This window comes from Kogia breviceps, chromosome 1 (assembly GCF_026419965.1).
Source record: "Kogia breviceps isolate mKogBre1 chromosome 1, mKogBre1 haplotype 1, whole genome shotgun sequence".
Classification (NCBI taxonomy): domain Eukaryota; kingdom Metazoa; phylum Chordata; class Mammalia; order Artiodactyla; family Physeteridae; genus Kogia; species Kogia breviceps.
Window position 1 is genome coordinate 167,387,656 of NC_081310.1, and position 15,618 is coordinate 167,403,273.

Sequence of the window (15,618 nt, forward strand, 5' to 3'; positions counted from 1 at the left end):
TCACTGCTGAAAAATCACTTCATAAAGCACAACACCCATTTCGTTTAAAAAAACTAAGCCATGTAGAATATAAGTAAGCCTGATATGTTTCTGAGATACAGAAAATATCATTCTTGAAGGATACAGGGATACCTCAGAGATATTGAGGATTTGGTTTCAGACCACAAAAAAAAAAAATAAATTATGACGATAAAGTGATTATCAATAAAGCAAGTCTACAAGAATTTTCTGGTTTCCTAATGCATATGAAAGTTATGGAGTGCATCATGGCTAGCCAGGAGGGAGTCCGGTTGAAGTCTGGAGCTACGAAGAGGCAAGAGACCTTTTCTTCCCTCTTTGCTTCCTGGTGCGCGAGGAGAGGGGATTAAGCGCACCGTGTAAAGGAGCTCCAGAAACGGGCACGAGCCGCGGTTTCCCCGCGGACAGCAGAGACGGGTGTGGGACGCTTGGGTTGCTGCTGCCGCCACCAAGAGGCCTGTGTGCGAGCATAGGTCACTCTCCACGCTTCCCCTCCTGGGAGCCTTTGCAGCCCGCCACTGCCAGGGTCACGGGATCCAGGGACACCTTCCCCGGGAGAATGCGTGGCACGCCTTGGGCCGGTGCAGCGTCACGCCGGCCTCTGCAGCTGCAGGCTTGCCCAGCATCCGTGCCCTTCCCTCCCCCCGGCCTGTGCCAGAGCCCCCGAATCAGCTGCTTCTTTAACCCCGTCCTGTCGGAGCAAAGGGCAGACGCCCTCGGATGACCTACACGCAGAGGCGGGGCCAAGTCCAAAGCTGAACCCCAGGAGCTGTGCGAACAAAGAGGAGAGGGGGAGGTCTCTCCCAGCAGCCTCAGAAGCAGTGGATTAAAACTCCACAATCAACTTGAAGTGCCCTGCATCTGTGGAAAACCTGAATAGACAGCGAAATATCCCAAGTTGAGGAGGTGGACTTTGGGAGCAAGATATACTATTATTTTCCCCTTTTTTTCTTTTTGTGAGTGTGTAAGTGTGTGCTGTGTGAGATTTTGTCTGTATAGCTTTGCTTTCACCATTTGTCCTAGGGTTAAACTGACCCATTTTTATTTTTGTTTTTTAATAGAAATTTTTCTTCTTAATAATTTTGTTTATTTTAATAACTATATTTTATCCTACTTTATTTTGTCTTCTTCCTTTATTTCTTCCTTTCTTCCCTCCTTCCTTCCTTCCTTTCTTCCCTCCTTCCTTCCTCTCTTTCCTCCCTTCCTTCCTTCCTTCCTCCCTTCCTTCCTCTCTTTCTCCCTTCCTTCCTCCCTTCCTTCCTCCCTTTCTCCCTCTCTTCCTTCCTTCCCTTCTTCCTTCCTCCCTTCCTTTCTTCCTTCCTTCCTTCATTTCCTTTCTATTTTTCCTCCCCTTTATTTTGAGCCATGTGGATTAAAGGCTCTTGGCGCTCTAGCCAGGTATCAGGGCTGTGTCTCTGAGGTGGGAGAACCAACCTCAGGACACTGGTCCACAAGAGACCTCCCAGCTCCACGCAATATCAAACAGCGAAAATCTCCCAGAGATCTCCATCTCAACACCAAGACCCAGCTTCACTCAAGGACCAGCAACGAACAGTGCTGGACACCCTATCCCAACAAAGAGCAAGACAGGTCTACAGCCCCATCCATTAGCAGAGAGGCTGCCTAAAATCATAACAAGGCTACCAACATCCCCATACACACCATCAGACGGGGACCTGCCCACCAGAAAGACAAGATCCAGCCTCATCCACCAGAACAGAGGCACTAGTCCCCCCAACCAGGAAACCTGCTCAACCCACTGAACCAACCTCAGCCACTGGGGACAGCCACCAAAAACAGAGGGAACTATGAACCTGCAGCCTGCAAAAAGGAGACCCCAAACACAGTAATGTAAGCAAAATGAGAAGACAGAAAAACACACAGCAGATGAAGGAGCAAGATAAAAACACACCAGACCTAACAAATGAAGAGGTAATAGCCAGCCTACCTGAAAGGGAATTCAGAATAATGATAGTAAAGATGATTCAAAATCTTGGAAATAGAATAGACAAATTGCAAGAAACAGTTAACAAGGACCTAGAAGAAATAAAGAGGAAGCAAGTAATGATGAGCAACACAATAAATGAAATGAAAAATACTCTAGATGGGATCAATAGCAGAAGAACTGAGGCAGAAGGACGGATAAGTGACCTGGAAGATAAAATAGTGGAAATAACTACTGCAGAGCAGAAGAAAGAAAAAAGAATGAAAAGAACTGAGGACAGTCTCAGAGACCTCTGGGACAACATTAAACGCACCAACATTCGAATCATAGGGGTCCCAGAAGAAGAAGAGAAAAAGAAAGGGACTGAGAAAATATTTGAAGAGATTATAGTTGAAAACTTCCCTAATATAGGAAAGGAAATAGTCAATCACGTCCAGGAAGCACAGAGAGTCCCATACAGGATAAACCCAAGGATAAACATGCCAAGACACATAATAATCAAACTGTCAAAAATTAAATACAAAGAAAACATATTAAAAGCAGCAAGGGAAAAACAACAAATAACACACAAGGGAATCCCCATAAGGTTAACATCTGATCTTTCAGCAGAAACTCTACAAGCCAGAAGGGAGTGGCAGGACATATTTAAAGTGATGAAGGAAAAAAACCTACAACCAAGATTACTCTACCCAGCAAGGATCTCAATCAGATTTGATGGAGAAATTAAAACCTTTACAGACAAGCAAAAGCTGAGAGAGTTCAGCACCACCAAACCAGCTTTACAACAAATGCTAAAGGAACTTCTCTAAGCAAGAAACACAAGAGAAGGAAAAGACCTACAAGAACAACCTGAAACAATTAAGTAAATGGTAATAGGAACACACATATCAATAATTACCTTAAATGTAAATGGATTAAATGCTCCCACCAAAAGACACAGACTGGCTGAATGGATACAAAAACAGGACCCATATATATGCTGTCTACAAGAGACCCACTTCAGACCTAGGGACACTTACAGACTGAAAGTGAGGGGATGGAAAAAGATAATCCATGCAAATGGAAATCAGAAGAAAGCTGGAGCAGCAATTCTCATATCAGACAAAATAGACTTTAAAATAAAAGCTATTACAAGAGACAAAGAAGGACACTACATAATGATCAAGGGATCGATCCATGAGGAAGATATAACAATTGTAAATATTTATGCACCCAACATAGGAGCACCTCAATACATAAGGCAAATACTAACAGCCATAAAAGGGGAAATCGACAGTAACACAATCATAGTAGGGGACTTTAACACCCCACTGTCACCAATGGACAGATCATCCAAAATGAAAATAAAAATCTACCTAAGGAGACAAAAGACTTGTATGCAGAAAACTATAAGACACTGATGAAAGAAATTAAAGATGATACACATAGGTGGAGAAATATACCATGTTCTTGGATTGGAAGAATCAACATTGTGAAAATGACTATACTACCCAAAGCAATCTACCGATTCAATGCAATCCCTATCAAATTACCATTGGCATTTTTTACAGAACTAGAACAAAAAATTTCACAATTTATATGGAAACACAAAAGACCCCGAATAGCCAAAGCAATCTTGAGAACGAGAAATGGAGCTGGAAGAATTAGGCTCCCTAACTTCAGACTCTACTACAAGGCTACAGTAATCAAGACAATACGGTACTGGCACAAAAACAGAAATATAGATCAATAGAACAGGATAGAGAGCCCAGAGATAAACCCACACACATATGGTCACCTTATCTTTGATAAAGGAGGGAAGGATATACAGTGGAGAAAAGACAGCCTCTTCAGTAAGTGGTGCTGGGAAAACTGGACAGCTACATGTAAAAGTATGAAATTAGAACAATCCCTAACACCACACACAAAAATAAAATCAAAATGGGTTAAAGACCTAAATGTAAGGCCAGACACTATCAAACTCTTAGAGGAAAACATAGGCAGAACACTATTTGACATAAATCACAGCAAGATCCTTTTTGACCCATCTCCTAGAGAAATGGAAATAAAAACACAAATAAACAAATGGGACCTAATGAAACTTAAAAGCTTTTGCACAGCAAAGGATACCATAAACAAGACCAAAAGACAACCCTCAGAATGGGAGAAAATATTTGCAAATGAAGCAACTGACAAAGGATTAATTTCCAACATTTATAAGCAACTCATGCAGCTCAATAACAAAAAGCAAACAACCCAATCCAAAAATGGGCAGAAGAACTAAATAGACATTTCTCCAAAGAAGATATACAGATTGCTAACAAACACATGAGAGAATGCTCAACCTCATTAATCATTAGAGAAATGCAAATCAAAACTACAATGAGATATCATCTCACACCGGCCAGATTGGCCATCATCAAAAACTCTAGAAACAATAAATGCTGGAGAGGGTGTGGAGAAAAGGGAACCCTCTTGCACTGCTGGTGGGAATGTAAATTGATACAGCCACTATGGAGAACAGTATGGAGGTTCCTTAAAAAACTACAAATAGAACTACCTTACGACCCAGCAATCCCACTACTGGGCATATACCCTGAGAAAACCATAATTCAGAAAGACTCATGTACCAAAATGTTCATTGCAGCTCTATTTACAATAGCCAGGACATGGAAGCAACCTAAGTGTCCATCATCAGATGAATGGATAAAGAAGTTGTGGCACATATATACAATGGAATATTACTCAGCCATAAAAATAAATGAAACTGAGTTATTTATAATGAGGTGGATGGACCTGGAGTCTGTCATACAGAGTGAAGTAAGTCAGAAGGAGAAAAACAAATACCGTATGCTAACACATATATATGGACTCTAAGGGAAAAAAATGTCATGAAGAGATTAGTGGTAGGACGGGAATAAAACACAGACTTACTCGATCATGGACTTGAGGATATGGGGAGGGGGAAGGGTGGGCTGTGACGAAGTGAGAGAGTGGCAGGGACATATATACACTATCAAATGTAAATTAGATAGCTAGTGGGAAGCTGCTGCATAGCACAGGGAGATCACCTGTGTGCTTTGTGACCACCTAGAGGGGTGGGATAGGGAGGGTGGAGAGAGGGTGATGCAAGAGGGAAGAGATATGGGAACATATGTATATGTATAACTGATTCAGTTTATTGTAAAGGAAAAACTAACACACTATTGTAAAACAATTATACTCCAATAAAGATGTTAAAAACAAAAAAACAAACAAAAAAAACCAAAATGAAAATAAATAAGGAAACACAAGCTTTAAATGATACATTATACAAGATGGATTTACTTGATATTTATAGGACATTCCATCCAAAACAACAGAATACACATTTTTCTCAAGTGCTCATGGAACATTCTCCAGGATAGATCATATCTTGGGTCACAAATCTAGCCTTGGCAAATTTAAGAAAATTGAAATCGTATCAAGTATCTTTTCTGACCACAACGCTGTGAGACTAGATATCAATTACAGGAAAAGATCTGTAAAAAATACAAACACATGGAGGCTAAATAATACACTACTTAATAACGAAGTGATCACTGAAGAAATAAAAAAAATACTTAGAAACAAATGACAATGGAGACACGACGACCCAAAACCTATGGGATACAGCAAAAGCAGTTCTAAGAGGGAAGTTTACAGCAATACAATCCTACCTGAAGAAACAAGAAACATCTCAAATAAACAACCTAACTTTGCACCTAAAGCAATTAGAGAAAGAAGAACAAAAAAACCCCAAATTTAGCATAAGGAAAGAAATCATAAAGATCAGATCAGAAATAAATGAAAAAGAAATGAAGGAAACAATAGCAAAGATCAATAAAAGTAAAAGCTGGTTCTTTGAGAAGATAAATAAAATTGATAAACCATTAGCCAGACTCATCAAGAAAAAAAGGGAGAAGACTCAAATCAATAGAATTAGAAATGAAAAAGGAGAAGTAACAACGGACACTGCAGAAATACAAAAGATTATTAGAGATTACTATAAGCAACTGTATGCCAATAAAATGGACAACCTGGAAGAAATGGACAAATTCTTAGAAATGCACAACCTGCCAAGACTGAACCAGGAAGAAATAGAAAATATGAACAGACCAATCACAAGCACTGAAATTGAAACTGTGATTAAATATCTTCCAACAAACAAAAGCCCAAGACCAGATGGCTTCACAGGCAAATTCTATCAAACATTTAGAGAAGAGCTAACACCTATCATTCTCAAACTCTTCCAAAAGATAGCAGAGGGAGGAACACTCCCAAACTCATTCTATGAGGCCACCATCACCCTGATACCAAAACCAGACAAAGACGTCACAAAGAAAGAAAACTACAGGCCAATAACACTGATGAACATAGATGCAGAAATCCTCAACAAAATACTAGCAAACAGAATCCCACAGCACATTAAAAGGATCATACACCATGATCAAGTGGGGTTTATTCCAGGAATGCAAGGATTCTTCAATATACACAAATCAATCAACGTGATACACCATATCAACAAACTGAAGGAGGAAAACCATATGATCATCTCAATATGTGCAGAAAAAGCTTTTGACAAAATTCAACCCCCATTTATGATAAAAACTCTGCAGAAAGTAGGCATAGAGGGAACTTTCCTCAACATAATAAAGGCCATATATGACAAACCCACAGCCAGCATTGTTCTCAATGGTGAAAAACTGAAACCATTTCCACTAAGATCAGGAACAACACAAGGTTGCCCACTCTCACCACTCTTATTCAACATAGTTTTGGAAGTTCTAGCCACAGCAATTAGAGAAAAAAAAAGAAATAAAAGGAATCCAAATAGGAAAAGAAGAAGTAAAGCTGTCACTGTTTGCAGATGACATGATACTATACATAGAGAATCCTAAGGATGCTACCAGAAAACTACTAGAGCTAATCAATGAATTTGGTAAAGTAGCAGGACACAAAATTAATGCACAGAAATGTCTTGCATTCTTATATACTAATGATGAAAAATCTCAGAGTGAAATTAAGAAAACACTCCCATTTACCATTGCAACAAAAAGAATAAAATATCTAGGAATAAACCTACCTAAGGAGACAAAAGACTTGTAAGCAGAAAACTATAGGACACTAATGAAAGAAATTAAGATGATACAAATAGGTGGAAAAATATACCATGTTCTTGGATTGGAAGAATCAACATTGTGAAAATGACTCTACTACCCAAAGCAATCTACAGATTCAATGCAACCCCTATCAAATTACCACTGGCATTTTTTTACAGAACTAGAACAAAAAATTTCACAATTTGTATGGAAACACAAAAGACCCCGAATAGCCAAAGCAATCTTGAGAACGAAAAATGGAGCTGGAGGAATCTGGCTCCCTGACTTCAGACTATACTACAAGGCTACAGTAATCAAGACAGTATGGTACTGGCACAAAAACAGAAATATAGATCAATGGAACAGGATAGAAAGCCCAGAGATAAACCCACACACATATGGTCACCTTATCTTTGATAAAGGAGGGAAGGATATACAGTGGAGAAAAGACAGCCTCTTCAGTAAGTGGTGCTGGGAAAACTGGACAGCTACATGTAAAAGTATGAAATTAGAACAATCCCTAACACCACACACAAAAATAAAATCAAAATGGGTTAAAGACCTAAATGTAAAGGCAGACACTATCAAACTCTTAGAGGAAAACATAGGCAGAACACTCTATGATATAAATCACAGCAAGATCCTTTTTGACCCATCTCCTAGAGAAATGGAAATAAAAACAAAAATGAACAAATGGGACCTAATGAAACTTAAAAGCTTTTGCACAGCAAAGGATACCATAAACAAGACCAAACGACAACCCTCAGAACGGAAGAAAATATTTGCAAATGAAGCAACTGACAAAGGATTAATCTCCAAAATTTATAAGCAACTCATGCAGCTCAATAACAAAAAAAAAAACCCAATCCAAAAATGGGCAGAAGAACTAAATAGACATTTCCCCAAAGAAGATATACAGATTGCCGACAAACACATGAAAGAATGCTCAACATCATTAATCATTAGAGAAATGCAAATCAAAACTACAATGAGATATCATCTCACACCGGTCAGATTGGCCATCATCAAAAACTCTAGAAACAATAAATGCTGGAGAGGGTGTGGAGAAAAGGGAACCCTCTTGCACTGCTGGTGGGAATGTAAATTGATACAGCCACTATGGAGAACAGTATGGAGGTTCCTTAAAAAACTACAAATAGAACTCCCTTACGACCCAGCAATCCCACTACTGGGCATATACCCTGAGAAAACCATAATTCAGAAAGAGTCATGTACCAAAATGTTCATTGCAGCTCTATTTACAATAGCCAGGACATGGAAGCAAACTAACTGTCCATCAACAAATGAATGGATAAAGAAGATGTGGCACATATATACAATGGAATATTACTCAGCCATAAAAAGAAATGAAACTGAGTTATTTGTAATGAGGTGGATAGACCTGGAGTCTGTCATACAGAGTGAAGTAAGTCAGAAGGAGAAAAACAAATACCGTATGCTAACACATATATATGGACTCTAAGAAAAAAAATGTCATGAAGAGATTAGTGGTAGGACGGGAATAAAACACAGACCTACTAGAGAATGGACTTGAGGATATGGGGAGGGGGAAGGGTAAGCTGTAACGAAATGAGAGAATGGCATGGACATATATACACTACCAAACGTGGGGTGGATAGCTAGTGGGAAGCTGCCGCGTGGCACAGGGAGATCACCTCTGTGCTTTGTGATCACCTAGAGGGGTGGGATAGGGAGGGTGACACAAGAGGGAAGAGATATGGGAACATGTGTATAACTGATTCACTTTGTTGTAAAGCAGAAACTAACACACCATTGTAAAACAGTTATACTCCAATAAAGATGTTAAATTTTTAAAAAGTAATGTTTACACTATATTGTAGTCTATTAACTGTGCAATATAGCATTATGTCAAAAAAAAACAATGTACATACCTTTATTTTTTTAACATCTTTATTGGAGTATAATTGCTTTACAATGGTGTGTTAGTTTCTGCTGTATAACAAAGTGAACCAGCTATACCTATACACATATCCCCATATCTCCTCCCTCTTATGTCTCCCTCCCACCCTCCCTATCCCACCCCTCTAGGTGGTCACAAACCGCCTAGTTGATCTCCCTGTGCCATGCGGCTGCTTCCCACTAGCTATCCACCCCACGTTTGGTAGTGTATATATGTCCATGTCACTCTCTCACTTTGTCCCAGCTTACCCTACCCCCTCCCCATAACCTCAAGTCCATTCTCTACATCTACGTCTTTATTCCTGTCCTGTCCCTAGGTTCTTCAGAACCTTTTTTTTTTTTAGATAAGGTAATTATGCTGCCCTTCTCTTAACCCCCTACTGACTCCTCCTCAAAAGGAGGGAGATAGTTTATCTAATGGGCAAAATTGCATATAAAGCTGATTTTAGGGGGCAAAAGGGAGTCTTACTTACTTCAAACACCAACATCTAGTGAACAGGCTTGGAATACTGAGAAATAGATACAGGAGTAAGAGAGATGGAGATAAACGTCAGCTTTTCTACTGATAAATGTTAGTTTGGGGCTTCCCTGGTGGTGCAGTGGTTAAGAATCCGCCTGCCAATACAGGCACACGGGTTTGAGCCCTGGTCCAGGAAGACCCCATATGCCTCGGAGCAACTAAGCCCATGTGCTACAACTACTGAGCCTGCGCTCTAGACGCCACGAGCCACAACTACTGAGCCTGTGTGCCGCAACTACTGAAGCCCGCATGCCTCGAGCCTGTGCTCCGCAACAAGAGAAGCCACTGCAATGAGAAGCCCGTGCATCACAACGAACAGTAGCCCCCGCTCGCCTCAACTAGAGAAAGCTCATGTGCAGCAATGAAGACCCACGCAACCGAAAATCAAAATAAATAATTTTCTTTAAAAAGTTTTTTTAAATGCTACTTTGGAGGACAGGGTTCAGACCTGGGGAAAATGAGCTCATTAAGTTCATCCCTGAATTAGGCAAACTCACACCCACTGCTGCAGAGGCTGCTGATTACTCCCTATTCTGTCTTTCACGTTCAATTTTGGGCTGAGGAAATGGCTTCTTGGAGTAAAGACTATAATTCCTAGTTTTCCCTGTAGTGAGGTATACAGGCCAACAAGATATAAACCGAAGGTCTACAAGGCAGCTTCAAGGAAAACCTCCCTAAATTTTGCCTTTTGTGCCTTCTTCTTCTTTCCTTCCTCCCTTCCTCCATCCTGCTGCCTGAAACACAGATGTGATGGCAAGAATATATTAGTTTTATGTCCTCAGAGCACACTGTACTCTAGGTATGACTGAGCAATAAGCAGGAGGCAACTGGGTCCTCAAGGACTTTGAAGGCACAAAGCCATCAAGTCCTCTGGCCTTGGCCTGCCTACCTCTGGACATTATGTAAAACAATAAAAATTCTAATCCATTTAAGCTATGGTGTTTTGGATTTCTGCCACCTGCAGTGAAATTAATCTGAACCGATACACCCAAGCAGTCAAAGACAGCTCTGGGTTCTTCAGGCCTCCCACTTGGTGACCAACCTAATAAAACTTAAGACATGGAAGAGTAGACCATTCCCAAAGAAAAAACAGGAAGGAACTTAACCAAGTAGCTCACCTTTTCCCAAACTTACCAGCTAAGCCACTTTTCCTCTCCTTGAAGGAGAGGAGAATGAGGAAGAAGAGAGAGGTCAGGAGCCTTTAAAGGCTCCTCCAGGGCTTCCCTGGTGGCGCAGTGGTTAAGAATCCACCTGCCAATGCAGGGGACACGGGTTCGAGCCCTGGTCTGGGAAGATCCCACATGCCGCAGAGCAACTAAGCCCGTGCACCACAAATACTGAGCCTGCTCTCTAGAGCCCGTGAGCCACCTGAGCTCGCCTGCCACAACTACTGAAGCCTGTGCTCTGCAACAAGAGAAGCCACCACAATGAGGAGCCCGCACACAGCAACGAAGACCCAATGCATCCAAAAATAAATAAATTTTAAAATAAATAAATAAAAGCTCCTCCACATAGAAACAATTAGGAATGGGGTTCCCACCTCTGCCCTGCCCCATTGCCTATATGTCAACTTCAGCTCCTCCCTTCCCTTCAGATTCTAGATATCTCATCAATCACCAGGTCTTGCTGATGCTTCCTCCTTAGTATCTCTTACATTTAGCTGCCTCTTTCTTTCTGAATTGCCCCTATTATAATTCATGTCAGTAGAATAATAGTGTAGCTTACTGGTCAAGATCATGAGCTTTGAAATTGGACACACCACGGTTAGAAACCCAGCTTCTGAATCAGTCTGTGTGTGGCCTTGAGCAAATCGCTTACCTGATTTACGCCTCAATTTTGTAATACATAAAACAAATATAACACTAATCTCACAAGACTGTTAAGAGCATTAAACAAGATAATGTTCACAAAGTATTTTGATAATACTTGACCATAATTGATATCTACAGATCTATAACTAACCTCTCCCCTGGACTACATAAACAGTCTCCTAATTGGCCTCCCTGTATCCACATTTACTTATCTACCTAACATTCCACACTATTACCAATGTGATTTTTCTAGAATCTGATTGTCACTCCCTACTTAAAAATCCTTCTATGGGGACTTCCCTGGTGGCGCAGTGGTTAAGAATCTGCCTGCCAATGCGAGGGACACGCGTTCGAGCCCTGGTCCAGGAGGATCCCACATGCCGCAGAGCAACTAAGCCCGTGCACCACAACTACTGAGCCTGCATTCTAGAGCCCGCGAGCCACAACTACTGAGCCCGTGTGCCACAACTACTGAAGCCCACGCGCCTAGAGCCCGGCTCCACAACAAGAGAAGCCACCACAATGAGAAGCCCGTGCACCGCAACAAAGAGTAGCCCCCACTCCCCGCAACTAGAGAAAGTCTGCCTGCAGCAACGAAGACCCAAAGCAGCCAAAAACAAATAAATTTTTTTTAAAAAAAAGATGATTCTTTAAAAAAAAAAAAAAATCCTTCTATGGATCCTACTGCCCTCAGGATAAAGTCCAAACTTCCTAGTGCTACACAAGACCCTCTATTAGCTGAACCCTGCTTACCTTCTCTGCTTCAGTTACCATCACTCACTTCCTCGACCACTCTCTGCACAGCTAGACATGAGCAGGGTCAGACTGTGAAGGCACAAAGACTTTATCCTATCTGTATCTGGGACTCATTGACAAAAGCCCTCTGGGGGCATATGATCACAACTGCATAAATGCAGCCTCAAAGCAAAAACTCTGTGTCAAGAAACTCATCAACTAATATTGATTTTTTTTAGTTAGAGTTATTCCTATGTATTTTGATATTATTCTAAACAATCCCTCTTTATATAAGTTTCCCAGTTGGCTTGGCACAATACAAAATTAAAAGCACTGTAACTCAAGACTCAGCCAACTTGCCATGCAGTATGCACACATCTCCCAATGAGCAGCCTTTCTCTGACTATAATATGGACAATATGATTTTCCTCACCCTCCTATATCGTTTTCTCTTAATATTTATTTTTTAAGTGTATAACTCTCTAGATTTTTTCAAAAGGTAAACACTAGCAGAATTTATAAAGAATATTAAAATTCTAATTCTAATGTAATTTTAATTCTGACCCAACAGTTACAATAATAGTGTTCATAATAGCTAATGCTTGCATGGTGCCAGGGACTGTTCTAAGTATTTTAGCCATATTAATTCTCACAACAATCCTATGAGGCAGGGGCTATTGTTATCTTCATTTTACAATAAGGAAACTAAGGCAAAGAGAAATTGGGTTGTTTGCACAAAAACCCATAGCTAGAAATCTTGATTTTGAAAAACTTTCAAAAGAAAAAAATCCTCACTTGCCCACTCTGTGTGATTGGTTATATCTTTTTCAGACTGAAAAATTCAGAGGCTGAATTTCCTGGTCTTGATGGGGAAATAAAATATTGCTATGAATTTCTGGGACATGCCCATTTATGATGATACGAGCTGTTTACTGTTTTGCAACTGGCTGGAAACAGCCAATCCTTGCTCTAAGCGAATCCTTCCCTGTGCCAGTTGGGGAAGTTGGGTCAAATCTTCATTTTTCCACCTTCTGTATTTGGAGATGCCCTCCTTTCTCTGATACAGTCACGTGAAAGCAGTCTTTTACATAAGGTTCTGAAAATGGATAGATGATACAATCTTATTAAAAGCCACTCCAGGGCTTCCCTGGTGGCGCAGTGGTTGAGAATCCGCCTGCCGATGCAGGGAATGCGGGTTCGTGCCCCGGTCCGGGAAGATCCCACATACCGCGGAGCGGCTGGGTCCATGAGCCCTGGCCGCTGAGCCTGTGCGTCCGGAGCCTGTGCTCCGCAACGGGAGAGGCCACAAGACTGAGAGGCCCGCGTACCACAAAAAAAATAATAATAATAAATAAATAAATAAAAGCCATTCCAGCATCTTAAAGAACAAATACAAATTCACATATCCTGATCCTGACCCAGGAAAGTTCTTTACCAACATCATACATACCCTTTCTCTAGAAGGAGATATTGACTTCACCTGCATTTAGAAAGGGGCTCTCTTGTTTTCTAAAGATACCATCATCAGCTGAGACTTTTCTAATGAAATGGACATTTTCATTTTTCCAATTAACCTTTACATGAACAATTTCTAATAAAATACAGCAAATTAGTAAATAAACATATTGAAAAAAATATTAACAGTGTCAATCAAAGAAAAGCAAATTATAATAACAATTACATTTTCCTAATGAGTGAGAGGCTAAATTGGCCCTTTCTTTTGGAAAACAATTTGATACTAACTGTCAAATAAAATGTTTAACTACTTTGACCTCTCCTAGGAATTTACTCTGTAATACTAATCCAAAATAATGGAAAAGTAATTTGCACAATGATGTTTGATGTCCATCAGTCTATATTAAGTTAAAAACCACATTGATGAACAACTATAAGGAAATATCCATTCAGTGGAATGTTAAACAGTGACTAAAATTTTAAAAGACTATTCAATAACATGGAAAATGGTTATGACACATAAAATAAGAACGCAAGATTAAAAATTATATTGAGCTATGACTGCAATCTACTCACAAAACAAACGCATAGCCTAGTCAATAGTTAACATTCAAAACATAGTAGCCATTTCAATATTGCTAAAATCCATTAGCTCTTAAGATTGGAAACTATCCTGGAATCCATGGATGGGTTTCAGGGAATTTGAAAAATCTGGAGTTGGCGTTTTTCTGAGGAATAGGTCCTAGATTTTCATCATGCTCTCAAAGGGGTCCACGTCCCTAAAATACTTGAGAACCTCTGCCCTAAAAAATTAGGGTCGGGTTTGGGAAGGAAGAGGTTAAAGCCAAAGGGACGAGATACTGAGGCTTGACTCATCCTACAGTTACCAAATTAATCTTGCTAAAGCTTTGCTTTTGTCAAAATAGTGCTCTGCTCGAAATTTCAAATGACTCCTTGTTTACTATCACATTAAATTCAAACTCCCAGGACTTCCCTTGTGGCACAGTAGTGAAGAATCCACCTGCCAAGGCAGTGGACACGGATTCGATCCCTGGTCCGCTAAGATCTCACATGCCGCGGACCAGCTAAGCCCGTACGCTACAGCTACCGAGCCTGAGCTCTAGAGCCCGTGAGCCACAACGAATGAAGCCCGCATGCCTAAAGCCTGTGCTCCACAACAAGAGAAGCCACTGAAGTGAGAAGCCCGCACACCACAACCAAGAGCAGCCCCCACTCACTGCAACTAGAGAAAGCCCACGCGCAGCAATGAAGACCCAACGCAGCCAAAAATAAAAATTAATTAATTAATTTTTTAAAAAATACAGGGGCTTCCCTGGTGGCGCAGTGGTTGAGAGTCCGCCTGCCGATGCAGGGGACACGAGTTCGTGCCTCGGTCCGGGAATATCCCACATACCGCGGAGCGGCTGGGCCCGTGAGCCATGGCCGCTGAGCCTGCGCGTCCGGAGCCTGTGCTCCGCAACGCGAGAGGCCACAACAGTGAGAGGCCCGCGTACCACCCACCCACCCCACCCCCACCCCACCCCCCCCCACACACACAAAATCCAAACTCCCTTCGCCTAGCTTTCAAGGTCCATCCTAATCTTTCTCAGCCCATCTCCCCAACAGTACTTACTTCCCAATTACCAAGATAACCCTTCTTCAAGCTAGTTTCACCAAACCCCACACATGGCAAACAATCCTTGCTCTTGCCATTCCCTATCCCAAGGAAGTTCTCTCCTTCTTCTCTTCACCTTTCAAGACCTAGCTGAAGTGCCATTTCTCCTACACCACCTTCCCAAACCCGTGTCTCCCTTTCTGCGATCTTTTAAACTGTAGTTTCTTCTAACTGCTAGTGGAAGAACGCTTAGCTAGGCAAAAAGAAATGATCCTTCCTTTTTCCCAGCTGTAGATAAGCAGAAACTATTCTGCTTCATATAATTGTTCTTGCAAAGGGCTACTAACAAGGTAGCCCTTTAAAACATCAGGGGTCCTGAGATTGCTGGTACATCCAATGAAAATAATCTTTAATCCCAAAAAGGCCTTTAATGATTGACTGTTGTTGGGCTGCACCCCACAGGCCTGAAAGCCTTGTAG